This window comes from Gadus morhua, chromosome 8 (assembly GCF_902167405.1).
Source record: "Gadus morhua chromosome 8, gadMor3.0, whole genome shotgun sequence".
NCBI lineage: Eukaryota > Metazoa > Chordata > Actinopteri > Gadiformes > Gadidae > Gadus > Gadus morhua.
In genome coordinates, this window is record NC_044055.1 from 5,140,528 (window position 1) to 5,154,103 (window position 13,576).

Here is a 13,576-nt window from a genome sequence, read left to right on the forward strand (position 1 = left end):
GATCAATGATCGCCTGACCGGGATATACCCCCCGCCGTTCAAACCCGGGCTGCTGGTAAACGTCACCCTGGTTGTTAAGGAGAGGGGTACGGAGAGGGGGAGGGGGAGGGTATCTGTCCGTCAGGGGGGGGGGGGGAGGTAGGGGTATGGCTTCAAGAGGTAAGCAGAGGGGTGGTTCAGCCTAAGGATATGACACCTAGACCCCATGCTGGTTGTTAAGGAGAGGGCCACGGAGTTGGGGAGAGGAGGTGTCAGTTCATCTGATGAGGGGGATAGGGGGGGGGGTATCTGTCCATCAGGGCAGGGGGAGGGGGGGTATGGCTTCAAGAGGTGAGCAGAGGGGGTAGTAAAGCCCATCCATGGCGGTGGTCTCTCCACCAGATGCTCCTGGGAACGGAGGCCAGCAGTAAATGGCCGTTAATAATAATAATCACGTAACATTCGCGCCATGTTCCTGCGCCACAGATATGAAAATGGTTCCGCAGCTATGACTAAATCACACCACCTACACTCGCTCCGACAGAGCTCCGGTGTGAGACGGGAACAGAAGTTAGTCCTGCCCCCAGCTGTACTTTAAGCCTTACTCTCGCTCGTTGTCGAGGTCTGTCCCCCTGTTCGGCCGGGAAATTAAAAGGTAACTGTGTATGAGAGTCCGAAATGTGGAAAGGAAAGGAAAAAAGATTAGAAAACACTTCCACATCTGTTTTCATTTCCCCCCCCCCACCCCCCCCCCCACCCCCCATCCCAGACCGTGTAAACCGAAGGAGACAAATCTGTCATCAGTCAAGATAATGGAGGAAGCAAGCCACAGTCCGTGGCAATGTTTCACATGAAAACGGAAAAATATAAGCAATCATCTAAAAAATAATAAACGTGTTCCTTTTTTTTTTTTTTTTGGATCCCGGCGAGTAATTAAAACGGAATAGAAACAAACATGTGGAGCGACATCGCCTCGCGTCCAAGAAACCGCTTCACGGTGGTGATGCAAGGCCCCGGAATGAATGCAAGAATCCTGTTTTCACTTGAGCCTCCCCTCACACAATGTTGAAGAGGCGTTCTGTTAAGAAGAGAGAGTGGGAGGGGGGAGGTAGGGAGGGAGGGAAGGGGGGGGGAGGAGGGAGGGGGGGGGGAGACCACTGCCTCTAAGCCGTGGGACTGAATAGATGGAAGACAGAGAAGAGAGGAGGGAGAGAATGGCCGGGAGGAAAAAGAAAAGAAGGGGGCAGGGAAGGGGAGGGAGGGAGGCGGGCGGGGGAGGGAGGAGGTGGGAGCAGGCGGGGGGGGGGGGGGGGGGGGGGGGGGGTCACTGAGAGGGATTGACAGCTTGGGAGTGTGGCTTGACCTCCTCGAATGGCCTTCCAAGTTTGTTTTTTTCCCTCCAGAGGCTTAAGAGTCGGGGAGGACGGAACGGTATAAAAGCCCCGGGAATGTTAATTTATTTTCAATTGTGCGCTGCAAAATAGGAGCGGGGGGGGGAAATAAAGAGCGCATACATACATAACAAGTAAGACGGGGACAAAACTAATGCGCTGCTGCAGGTGTAAGCTCCCCGTCCGACATGCTAAATAGAGACGTGAGCCGCGCCGGACCCCGCACTCCGCACAATGGTTCGCTCCACCGCTCGCCCAGAAACCGCTAATTTGGAGGCCGTTGCGTCATCCACCGGCACCGAGCCGCCGCCGCCGCCGCCGCCGCCGCCGCCGCCGCCGCTTCGACGACAATAACAAAGAACCATGTGAACGGGGGGGTTTCAAAACGAGAGCCGACGGCTGCGATGCTGGGAGGCTGGGAGAGGGGGGGTGGGGGAGTGGGGGTGCTACAGGAACTGAGGGGGAGAACTACAGCTACCCAGGTGCCTTTTTGTCCTTCTCAGTGATCCCTGATGTTCCAGAGGAGCCCTTCATTCGTTTTTTTTGGGTTACGGCAGTCAATGTCACGGTCGAGCTTTGCCGATTTCCCCCCGGGTGCATGATGTCACTTCCTTGGCTCGAGCAGCAATTTGGAGCTCCCCTCTCATCTTCTGTCAGCGAGGAGAAGGGGCTCATATCCGAGTGTGTGCTGCTCAGCAGTGTGCGTGCGTCTCGCTCGACAGATGGCTTCCGTTGAGGTAGAGGTGGAATCAAACTCAGGGAAGTTTGATTAGGAAGGTAGTCTAGTAGTCTATTGGGTGGCAAAGGCACTGGTGTTAAAAAGGTAGAGAGACGTTGGATACTAGGAAACCGCAGGGCTTTCGGGCCTGGGATTCCCTCATAGGAGACTCGGACACAGAAAAGAAAAAGAAACCCTAACCGTAGTTGAGGAAAAGGTAGTGGGGTTTTTGTATAGGTTTGTGTGTTGCTGGTAGTCGACTTGCTCATTTCTTTTTCTTATTTTACGCATCCAGAACACAGAAAAACCGAACTCGAATAACAAAAGGAGTCTGAAAAAGAAGCCATCCTTGTTTCAAGGGGCACTGCAAGGTCCCTACTACTACTTCTACTTTGAAGATGGAGACGCCAGGGAACACATAAAAGGACCAGACCGCATAGTTTGGGTTTTTTCCGTTCATGGCAACATCCCCGAATGAAACGGCCCAAAAGCGACATTGTTTCGTCGGTCCAGGGAAGATACTCCCACAGTCACACAGGACTTCCTGTGGTTTCGGTCCACAGAAACATCCCTATGATTAATATGGCCATATGTTTTACTTCCTCTGTCACTTAGGGAAAGAATAAAAAGAAAGCTGAACAAGTTGTAAAGGACGATTGTGCGTGCGGATCAAAGCAACACGACACGGCTCGGAACATTATGTAAATTGGGACAACAATGGACGTACTGTGGCTCTGAAAAGGTATACGTCTATGTTATGTTTCCTACACAATGAGCCTACTTTTCTGTTGAGCCGAGAGCGAGGAAACATTGTCAGCTCGCCTCCGTTGAAGAAGTGGGCAAGACGACATAAAACGTAAAACAACTTGTCCTCGGGAAGAAAAGGTGCCATGTTTAACTGTGTGGAGTGTAAAAACAGTTGGTAAGTTGGGAGGCATCCCACCAAATGATTAAAGCAGTCGATAAGACGGTGCCAATGGAGCCAGATGGACTCTAGTGCAACACAAGCACACGGAGCTCAGAAAATTGAAAAAGAGAAAAAAGGACAATGAAAGCCTGAGCCTTACAAGAGTGTCACAAAAGACAACCAGGTTTGGCCCTTAGTTACTAAAGAGGCGTGTGTGGGCGGGGAAACTGAACGTGTTACCAGCGTTTGGAGACGGTATCTGTTGCACAGGAATAATCCTAATGATGATGATGATGATGATGATGATGATGATGAAGCCGGCCCAGATCACCAGCACTCTATCGCCATGAAATCCATCACGCTGATGGCACCATCAGACGGCAACAATGCCATCACTTAGCACGTGGTCGTCAATTAGCGGGCGAGATTAGCACCGCCTTATCTGCCCGTGACCTTGGAGGCGGAGCTCTGACATCCACCCGACCTCCAGAGTTAATGTGTGTGTGTTGGGGGGGGGGGGCAATCAAGTCACTCCTACAACGGCCGCGTTATCGTTTCCAATTCTCCTCCACCACCACCGCCACCAGACCAATTTATAAAAGGTTACTTGAGCCTAATGAGCCCTAAATCTATTCGCCAACCGCACCCCCCCCCCCCCCCCTCAGCCTCCCTTCCGGACAATTGGCACATTTAAATGGCTGGTAACAAAGGGAGGAAGAAAATGTCATTCCCACTTAACAGTCGTAGGCGTCTGCCTCGTCTGCTCTAGGGCTCGGTGGCTGTCTGTCTCCGGCAGGAAAATAAATAGGATGACCTTAGTGCAGTTTGTTAAGCAGGGGAGTGGGGGGCTGGGGGGGCTGGGGGGGGTGGGGGGGGGTCCCGTGAACGGGGTGAGAAGCAGTAGGGCCCCGAGACGGAACACGAGGACTTCCTATAGTTGTGTCTGAGAGCAACACTCGCTCTCCAATGGTCCGTCTCTACTACCAGACGCAATCCATAACCGCACCTACCATGCACACACACGGACAGACATACACACACACACACTCATGCACACGTACACATATACGCACACACACACACACTCACGCACAAACACACGCACACTAAAAGCATGTTTAGTGCCACATTGCCATTGTCAAAGTAAACGAGGGGAGCAGTCGATTCAGAGTATCTGTAAATAGGCCCTTTCAAATGCCCTCCAGAAGAATGGCAGAAGTTTATCTCGGTACTTATCAACACGCCATAAAACTTAATTTCAAGGGAAGAGGGAGGCGGACCAGTTTTTCCGGTTTGGAGGTATTTTCTGTTCGTTCTGTGTGGTTAAGGTCTGGGAGTAAATACCTCTGATTCAGCCGTTTGTCACTGTCTGCTTTTCTGCGTGCAGTCTGTAAACAGTGCGGCCTGCGTTAAAGGCTCCAAATGGAGTGTCATTGTCCCGGACAGACAGAACAGGCCCATTCACAGGTCACACTCCTGTGACTTATTTTGTGGTTACTGCTGCAAACTGAGACATTTTTAACCCACGGGGCTTTCAAGTCGACACCTATACAAACATGCTAACCAAAAAAGGACACGCCTTGGCACACATAATAGACTGGAGTACTTTAGCATTTTAAAATTGAGCGGGCACAACAAGATTTATGGGTCGCCTTATCACAGCTTGGAATGACAGGTTAGAATGAATAATCCGGTTGCTTCGAGCATGACAATAACTTCATGCGCAAATAGTGTCAACTGAGCCTAAGCAACCTTGAAATGCTGTGTACACACACACACACAACCTGGACAGTGACTGTACGCCTTTAAATTACAGTATTTCACTTAAGTAGAGCATCACAACCCTCCACTTTCCAAGAGACTGACCTACTGTTTCTAAACCTGACAGTTATCCTTTAAAACTAGCATCCTAGTGGTAGCATCCTGGTAGTAGCATACCACTACCACTTCTGCTAATTATTTTTTTCATATTTTCATTTTTATTATCTTATTAACTTTATCTTGTATGTTGCTGCTAGGTGCGGCTGTTGAGGAACCAAGCCTAAGAATTGTACTCTTGTGGACTTGTGTACAATAAGATGAAATAAAAGGAATTCTGGAAACTTAGATTCCTTTATCGACACGAAAACAAAAACATATACACGGATTAATCACTTTAGTAGTACACCGATTCTCTCAACCCCGAAAATAAATAATGCAGATCAGCAACCCACCAACAACCCCCATGCCTCAACAATCCACACAGAGCTGGTGTCGACGCAAAGCCCTCTGCCTTCGTCTGCCCACCCCTCCCTGTGCTTTGGGCTGAAGGGAGACAGACAGCACCGGAGAAGGACGCATGCTCTCGCTCCCTCTTTCATTTTATTTTCAGCCCGTTTCAGCCTCAAATCTCGGGCACAAACCCCATTCCACTGGGGCGTTTGCGCAGAGTCCCTTAGTTACGGGCATAAGAGAGAGACCGGGGCTGCACACAGAGTTAAAAGCCCTGCCCTGTCCCACTCATACGAACAAGACCATCAATAATTCACCCTCATCGGGAAGCATTATCTAACAGCCTGCTGAAAATTTAAAGATGGTGGGTGACAACACGGAATCCATGAAGAGAGAGCTCTCCGTAAGAGGACACTCTGGGTGGCGGCAGCAGGGTGAATATATATACCGCCCTGTGCCCTCTCCTTCTACCGCCATCTCTCTCCACCTCTCTCTCTCTCCCTCACCCCCCACCTCCATCTCTGTTTCTTTGAGGGAGTCCAACCCCACGAGGAGCGTTGAGTCATTACCCATAAAAGACAGATGCCGCTCCGAATTAAGGGCGGCGGCGACAGAATGAAAGACAGGGAGTGTTGTGCTCGAGGCTCTCTCCCTTCGAGCGGCGGGTCCGCCTTAAGTGGCCCAGGGAGGGATGGGGACTCGCTGCTCCGCTGTATTAACACCTAGCCCTCGGTCTCAATGACACCGAAATCCCTCTGAGCCGAGATCAATTACAGCCGGGCTCTGCTGTAATTAAAACGTCCTAACAAAAGGTCTTAGGTGCACACGGGGTGCAGAAGCCGGCCTCTGGAAGGGAAGGTGGGGGTTCAGTATACTTGAGTATCTATGGGGGAGAATAAATGGGTTTATAGGGCCCTCCATCGCAATTAAGTTGGTTGATTATGGCATAAAAGGCGATTCTTTGTGTGGAAATTCTCTCTTTTTTTTATGCTGGCTGCATTCAATGTGAGCTCCTTTGCCTAAGTGTGAAGAGTAATCAGGTGAACAACAACATGAGATAAATATAAACAGAGTTAACTTGAACATATTTAAGCTAGTAGGTATCGTCCAAGATTCGTGGCTGGCAAAGGGAATGGATGGCAGAGGAGGGCGAAACGTAGACGTTTCTTTGGTTCCTACTACTCGATGACTAATTATGTGCTCCCTTTAGCATGTGTCATGCTTGACTATGTTAATCTGAGAAATAGCTGGATGCTTATGACTCTCCTAATTAAAACTCGGCTGTAAGGGGTGAATAATCACAAATTTGCTCTTCAGAAATCAAGATGTGATATACTCAAGTGATCAACAACAAGATCACTCTCTCTCTCTCTCTCTCTCTCTGGAGAAATTCAGGTCCGTTTGAGGTCTGCATCCCACATTGCTCGTCATTCTGTTTTCACCATATTTTTTACGATAACATCGGACCAACATAGCTAAAACAAAGCATATACATCATTATTCACTGTCGTGGTTTTCATATAATTGCAGCCCTAACCAGATGTGCCCGTGAAACAATTCCTTCTTCAACTGACTCTAGCCCATATGATGAATTATACAGCCAAATGAAATTAGATCACGTCCGTTGACAGAATGCGTTCGCCAAAACGGCCCTTCAAAGAAAAAACATGGAAACGCTTTTGTTTGTTTGACTGAGGAATCTCAAGATGGCTAATCCGTTACACATCATGGTTTTCCCCTCCCGAGTTAATATTCTATGACTTATTTCGCTCTGACTGACGATAACCTCAGTGACAAAACCAGCCAGCCGATGTACAGCAGTCAATCATTTGGCTCCATTTCGTTCACACCCTTAAAGACGGTTGGACGTGCTAACCGGTGGGTAGACCTTTTGTTTTGTCTTGTTGTTGTTTTACTAAATCATGGTCGGCTTTGAAATAAAAATGTCCATTATCCCTTGAATGTATTCAAATAACAAACATAACACAACACAACAAGCATTCACACTGTGCGGTAGAATATGAGCTTTAAGTATTTGGAATGGCCGTATGGAAAATGATCCTTAAAAGGAATTGTGTTTCTGGGGACAAACCGGAAGCACAATTTGCATGTTTATAAAGGCGTTACAGGGATTAAAGCAGGATAAAGGGAAACCACAGAGATGTTGCATGTAGCAAACGGGTCCACATATCTGCCCAAAACGAACCAGAGTCACCGTGGCTTTACCACCAGCAGCCGCTGTCGCTTTGTAGCTCAGAAAGCCATTTCAAAGGAGATGTCTGGGCATGCCCAAGAGATGGGGGGGGGGGGGGGGGGGGAGGCTCTGTTCCCATCCAGCACAGAGACGATTTATATTGCAATACTTTCGATTTAACATAACCTCGACCAAATCTTACTTTCACACAAGTCCAAAATACCACCAACAACAACCACCACGAAAGCAACAGGACTGACTCTCTCTTCAAAGCTTGGTGGGCTGGGAGGGGGATGGAGGAGGGGGGGGGGGTAGAACCGGGGAGGATATCATCGTTCGAAAAGACGGACGACCAGTCAAGACGCACCTCGCCCTGACAGCACTCAGCCTCAAGCCTCTAATCCACACACTTCCTGTGACCCATGTGATGAGAGGAGCAAATAAAGCACACTATCACTTGCCCCCCCCCCCCCCCCCCCCGCCCCCCGCGCCCCCGAGCATAACAGCCAACCCCCGAGAGAAGACATGGCAGCAGCACTCGCCCCTCCACCCCCCCTCCCCCTCCCCCTCCCCCCCCCCCCCCCCCCCCCCCCCAGCGTATGCTAATGTCACCGCCACCGTGTTGGCTTGAAGGAGCTCAGAGGGCGGCCCGGACAGCTCTCTCGCAGGTCAGTGCTAATCTCCTGACGTACGGAGCCTAAAGACACCGGGCCTATCCATCACCTGGCGTTGACGGGCCAGCCCATCTGGGAGTGCTCTCGCAGCCGGAGCACCGAAGGGGTTAACGCGAACCCCGAGAAACCCCCCCCCCTCCTGATGATCCATCACTTGCACAAAAAAAAAAAGGGGAAAGGTCTCCGACAGGAGGGGGGGGGGGGGGCGTAGTTCATGGGAAGGAGATGGAGGTAGGGGGGGAAAAAAAAAAAGCACGTAGGAGGTAGGAGGGTAGGCGGGTAGGAGGTAGGGCGGGGAGGGTTAGGGCCCTGGGTGGAAGCAGCGCTCTGTGGTGGGTGCACGCTACAGTGCACGAGGTCTGCTGCTAGAGACCTTAGCTCCGGGCCTCCGTTGATCATTAAACATCCATTTGAAAAGCAGTGGGGGAAAGTTAACTGTCATTTAAAACGCAGCGGGTGTCCGGCCCAGAGCCTGTGTCGCTTTTCAGAGGCACATTTCCAGTTGAAAACAGCCTAAAGATGTGCGATAAAGCAATGGCTGCAGCTGTCCCCTCAGGAAATTACACATTTACTGATGGTGAGATCCCTGGGTCGACCCGGCGCTTGGCGGTACTGAGGCCTCGGTGGTCGAGTCGTCGGCGATGAGGACCGATACGGACACACGGTCGGACCCGATCTTTCCAACAACAACAACAACAACAACAACAAACGCACAACAGTTTGCTGTTTGTTATTTTGTTCCCGTCCGCTCGGCGTGGGTACATCACAAGAAAAGAACAAGACAGCTGTCGGGCCGACCTGCTGTGAGTGATGAGGGCAGGTGAAGACCTGGGTGGTTTTTGTTTTCTTTGCTCCTGCCCGTTGCTCTCTGGGTTCTGAAACTGCTACCTACCGCTATCCTTTCTCGCTCATTCCCTTCCCGGCTCTCCGGAGACCCCCTCCGAGGGCACTTTTCGTTTTGCTAGTTCTTCTGTCGTTGTTGTTGCTTGAACACAACAACTACCCGCATAGGGGGGGGGGGGGGGGGGGGGGGGCCTGCCATACATAGGGGGGACCAGGTTGTACAGCAGTTGGTTTTGCTTTATGACCCTGCGGGGTGGGGGGGGTGATGGGGGCAGCTGACCTCTGCCGAGGGGGGTGGCCGGCCTCACAGCTTCTCTGCACCCTACCGTGTTTGGCCTTTGGCGCGCGCACCCGCCGCGACCCCAACCGCTACCTGAAAGGTGCACGCTCCCATCGGGTGGGAGGCCACACGCACGCAGCCCTTAAAATAGGGAGAGCCAGCTGGTTTTTTTAACCGGATGAGCGGAACACGCAGACGGCACCTTCCCCGAGACTTTTAAGTCCTCGACTGACTGGTGATTATCTGAACAGTTCACTTTGACTGAAGAAATCGTGATGAAAACATGATGAATGACACTAATTATGATAGCATGGCAATTAACATGGCAAAACACACACACACACAGACACACACACACACACACACACACAAGTTGTATCCATTAGATGGGGTAAGAAGCAGAATAATCCTTGTTTCCTTCCCCTCCATGTCTGATGTATTTGACACAGCACATTGTATTTGTATCGGTCGTGAAGCGTCCCATATGAATACGGTATTGGACACTTGTCAAGCAGCCGCGTGCATTTCTGTGCGTCCCTAACTGGTCGAACGATCCTACTTTGGCGGAGCCCGTCTGTCGGCCTCCACCGGCTCCTACACAGGCTTGACTAGGGCCCCCGAACCATTAGAATGAGACGGCTCGTTTATCAGGGCCACGCTGAGGACATGAGAAGAAGAGAAATCCATCTAAATAAACACTGTGTGACAAACACCAGAGCCATGTTCTCTCACGGCGCGGCAGCAGCTGCATGCTATAACACAAATATTATCTCTGGGGTTAGGGAAAATAACTACAGAGGAGAACCCCCCCGCCACCACACACGTAGCTCGGTGCCGTAAGATCCACTGTGGCGGAATATTAAAAACTCGTCGAAGAGAGAAAGTGTGTCGGGTTTTTCTAGGGAATCAGAATCTAGGCCTTTTCGGTTTTTTTTGGGGCTCCTGCGGTCAAACTAGTATACCAGAAACCTTTCAGAAAGACTGCTGATGATCTGACTACATGATAAGACCGACATACAAGTTAAAGAGCATCAAGCGAATTGTCTGATATCTCTTTGAGTCGTTGAACAGGCTTTGATGAGGTTCCCCATTATTAAGTCAATGCAACAGCCTTCAGCATTTAGTTCACCACGTACAATCTCTCTTACCGCCTGTCCTAAATTATAAGAGTAAAACAACGGCGAAGATAATATTGTCTTTCTCTCTCTGTTCTATTCTCAAATGATCTCTCCACACACACACACACACACACACACACACACACACACACACACACACACGAGCAAAGACACGCACACGGTAATACAGAAACACACACGGTAACACACACAGACACATACATGGTAACACACACACACACACACACACACACACACACACACACACACACACACACACACACACACACACACACACACACACACACACACACACGCACAGCAAGCAGAAAACCCAACCACTACCAGCAGCCCGGCCCAGACTGTTGCAGCAACACTCCCAGAACCAAACTGCCCAGAGAGAAGGGGGGGCTGGTAACTAGAGTTGTCTATTGAAATGCAGTCACTTTGATATGTAAATTTGCAGTTACAAAAAAACCTGCTAGAATTCTCACTAGGCTGCATTGAAACCATTTGCGCAATGTGAGATGAGATGGCACTTCCTTCCCATGGCAGCACGGACAAAGTGACTAGCCCAGCACGTCTGGGTGGGTGAGAAAGGGATTGAGGTGGAGTGGGAGGGGGAGGAGGAGGAGGGGGAGGAGGAGGTGGTGGAGACGGCGGTGGTCGTTGTAGCGCTCCTTGTGTGTGTGTGTGTGTGTGTTGCCTGTGTGTGTGTAAGTGTGTGTATGTGTGTAAGTGTGTGTGTGTGTGTGTTGCCTGTGTGTGTGTGTGTGTGTGTGTGTGTGTGTGTGTGTGTGTGTGCGTGTGTGTGTGTTGCCTGTGTGCGTGTGTGTGTGTGTGTGTTGCCTGTGTGTGTGTGTGTGTTGCCTGTGTGTGTGTGTGTGTGTGTGTGTGTGTGTGTGTGTGTGTGTGTGTGCGTGTGTCAACAGAACATTTGTTTCACACTCCTCAGTTCCTCCCCTCACAGCTCTTATCCTTGCGCATTCCGTCTGACCAACAGATCCCCCCTCTAACCCCCCGGCCCTCCATCTCCACATCATCCATCTTAGTCCCTTTGAAATCCATTTATCTTCGTATTTTTATCTTTACATTTTAACAATTTGATAACCCCCGGGGTTAGCAGCTTTGACTGCCTTGTTGAAATGGGACTGTCTAGCCCTCCATCCGATGAAGTGCCGTGTGTGTGTGCAACACTGCATTTTAAAAGAACATCATCAATATTTACCAGCTTATTGACTTTCCATTATAACCTATTAGCAGAGAAGCAGATTGGCACTCCATGCCGGTGGGTGAAGGTCAACATTAGCCTACCATTTTTTTAAGCTATTCAAGCAGACAGCCATATTTCTGGAATAGCAAAAAGGAATCATAAATGATGATTGGTACCCGACCAGAAAAGCCGGAGGGAAGAGCAAACTAGACACTGCCAGAATTCACAAACATCTCGGCTGTTTAATCAATTTTCAAATGTTCTCTTATATAATGTTGCACCAGTTTCGTAAACATTGGGGACCCATACGTTATCCTGTATGTTACAAACAATACCTTATGCATTGTAAACATGCGTGCTCAGGTTTAAGGAATATTAATTCTACATGAGTTATTTTCTACGAGCTCTATCTATAGGCAGCGTGTGGGAAAGAGTTATGGTCCCCTGGCCAATATGTGTGTGTGTGTGTGTGTGTGTGTGTGTGTGTGTGTGTGTGTGTGTGTGTGTGTGTGTGTGTGTGTGTGTGTGTGTGTGTGTGTGTGTGTGTGTGTCAATTGGCTGGTTCCAAACTGTGAATTATACATGTTTGGTGACATGATCTTATTTTATAGCCGCAGAATGCCGTAGTGAATGAGGATCCAGGCTGACATTGTACTTGGATCATAGTTCTTTTTGGACACTGGTGAGGTTTTTTTTGTGAACGCCACATTATAAGCGTTTTTCAGAAAACGGAGATCAGATTAATATTTTTAAAAAATATTTTCTCAAATTACATTTCTGGTCAGATGTGGAAATGGCTCATGTAATGGGAGAAATATCAGGATTTGAGGCATTTAATAAACACATTGATCCAATTATATTGTAGGGGTATTATAGCCGTCCAGTCTCCTTCTCCACAGCATAATTATTTTCATACGTGTCTGGAATAAGCCTGTCAGTTCTCGACTTCACAAAATGTAACGTCTGAAAGACCACCAAATTCATGCGTAATTCACAAACTTTAAGCAAAACATCCCCGCGTCCAGCTCATGCAACAACAACTTAACGCCGTGCGGACATTGTGCCATTCAGAGTTTAACGCGTAATGGGTATCGATCCAGCAACCCATCCGTCCTCCCGAAACTCCACCTAAATCATCTCCACAAACCCCAAGAAATCGCGTTTTATACTTACGTCGATCGCTCCAAAAATCGTGCCCTTTTTTCCCAGTGCAAAAAAATAAAATATGTGTTTAGGTCGGTACCCAAAAGCTCCAGGAACCGACACCCTTTTAGAGGAGGCCCCCCGAAACCGGGCACTGGGCGACACAAAGACCACCGTGGTTCCGATGCATGCTCCCGATGGTTTAAAAGGTAATCGAAAAAATGTGTGCTTTTCGTGCAGTAGTGTGCGCCTCTGCCTCGTCGATACTACGCGTTCCTGCAGACAGAACCATTAGTTCCATGACTCAGGGTCGATCCCAACTCACGGGCATTAGTTTCCCAGCCCCATGCGCGCATCCATTCTCCCGGAGGAAGGAACGGAATCGAGCAGACCCGCAGAATCGGTTCACTTCCCCAGCGTTGTTCTGGTTAAAGGAAGCAGGAGGCACCCCCTGGTTGCTCACTCCAGAGTCATACTCCACGTACAAGTCTCTCAGAAACTCATCGACTGCGCACTCCACAAAAAGCGGCCGCATACGCCGAGGATACTGTTCTTTTGAAAAAATCGCGGAATTCAATGTGCTGGTTTTGGGGGCTCCTGGTTGCGTGTCCTCCTCTTCCTCCACCAGCCGAGCAGACAGCGCTGTCGTCGGACTTGAGGCAAACAAGACGAAGAGGAACAGCGCACCGGTCGCCTGCTCTGCAGCAGCTGGCTGTGGGTGGAGAGACCCGAAACCCGGGGCGGATTATGCAAGAGAGAGGAATGGATCAGTGTAGTCGTCACATTGCTTAATGCTTGCAGTTTTAGAGAAAATATGTACAAATAAACCCCTCATGGATCGACATACGTGCCAATATTTATGTCTAATAAAACTGGTATTTATCTCATGTATAACAAAGGTAGGC

At 49.6% G+C, this 13,576-nt stretch overlaps 1 protein-coding gene across 1 annotated transcript in view; it reads right to left on the minus strand.

The window, feature by feature from the left end:
* Positions 1-13,359, minus strand: part of adgrl2b.1 (adhesion G protein-coupled receptor L2b, tandem duplicate 1) — a 60,700-nt gene extending 47,341 nt beyond the window's left edge. The window contains exon 1 of the mRNA XM_030363365.1: positions 12,702-13,359. The gene's annotated coding sequence lies outside the window, so the exon portion shown is untranslated. The remainder of the gene's footprint in view (positions 1-12,701) is intronic.
* Positions 13,360-13,576: the final 217 nt, after the last annotated feature.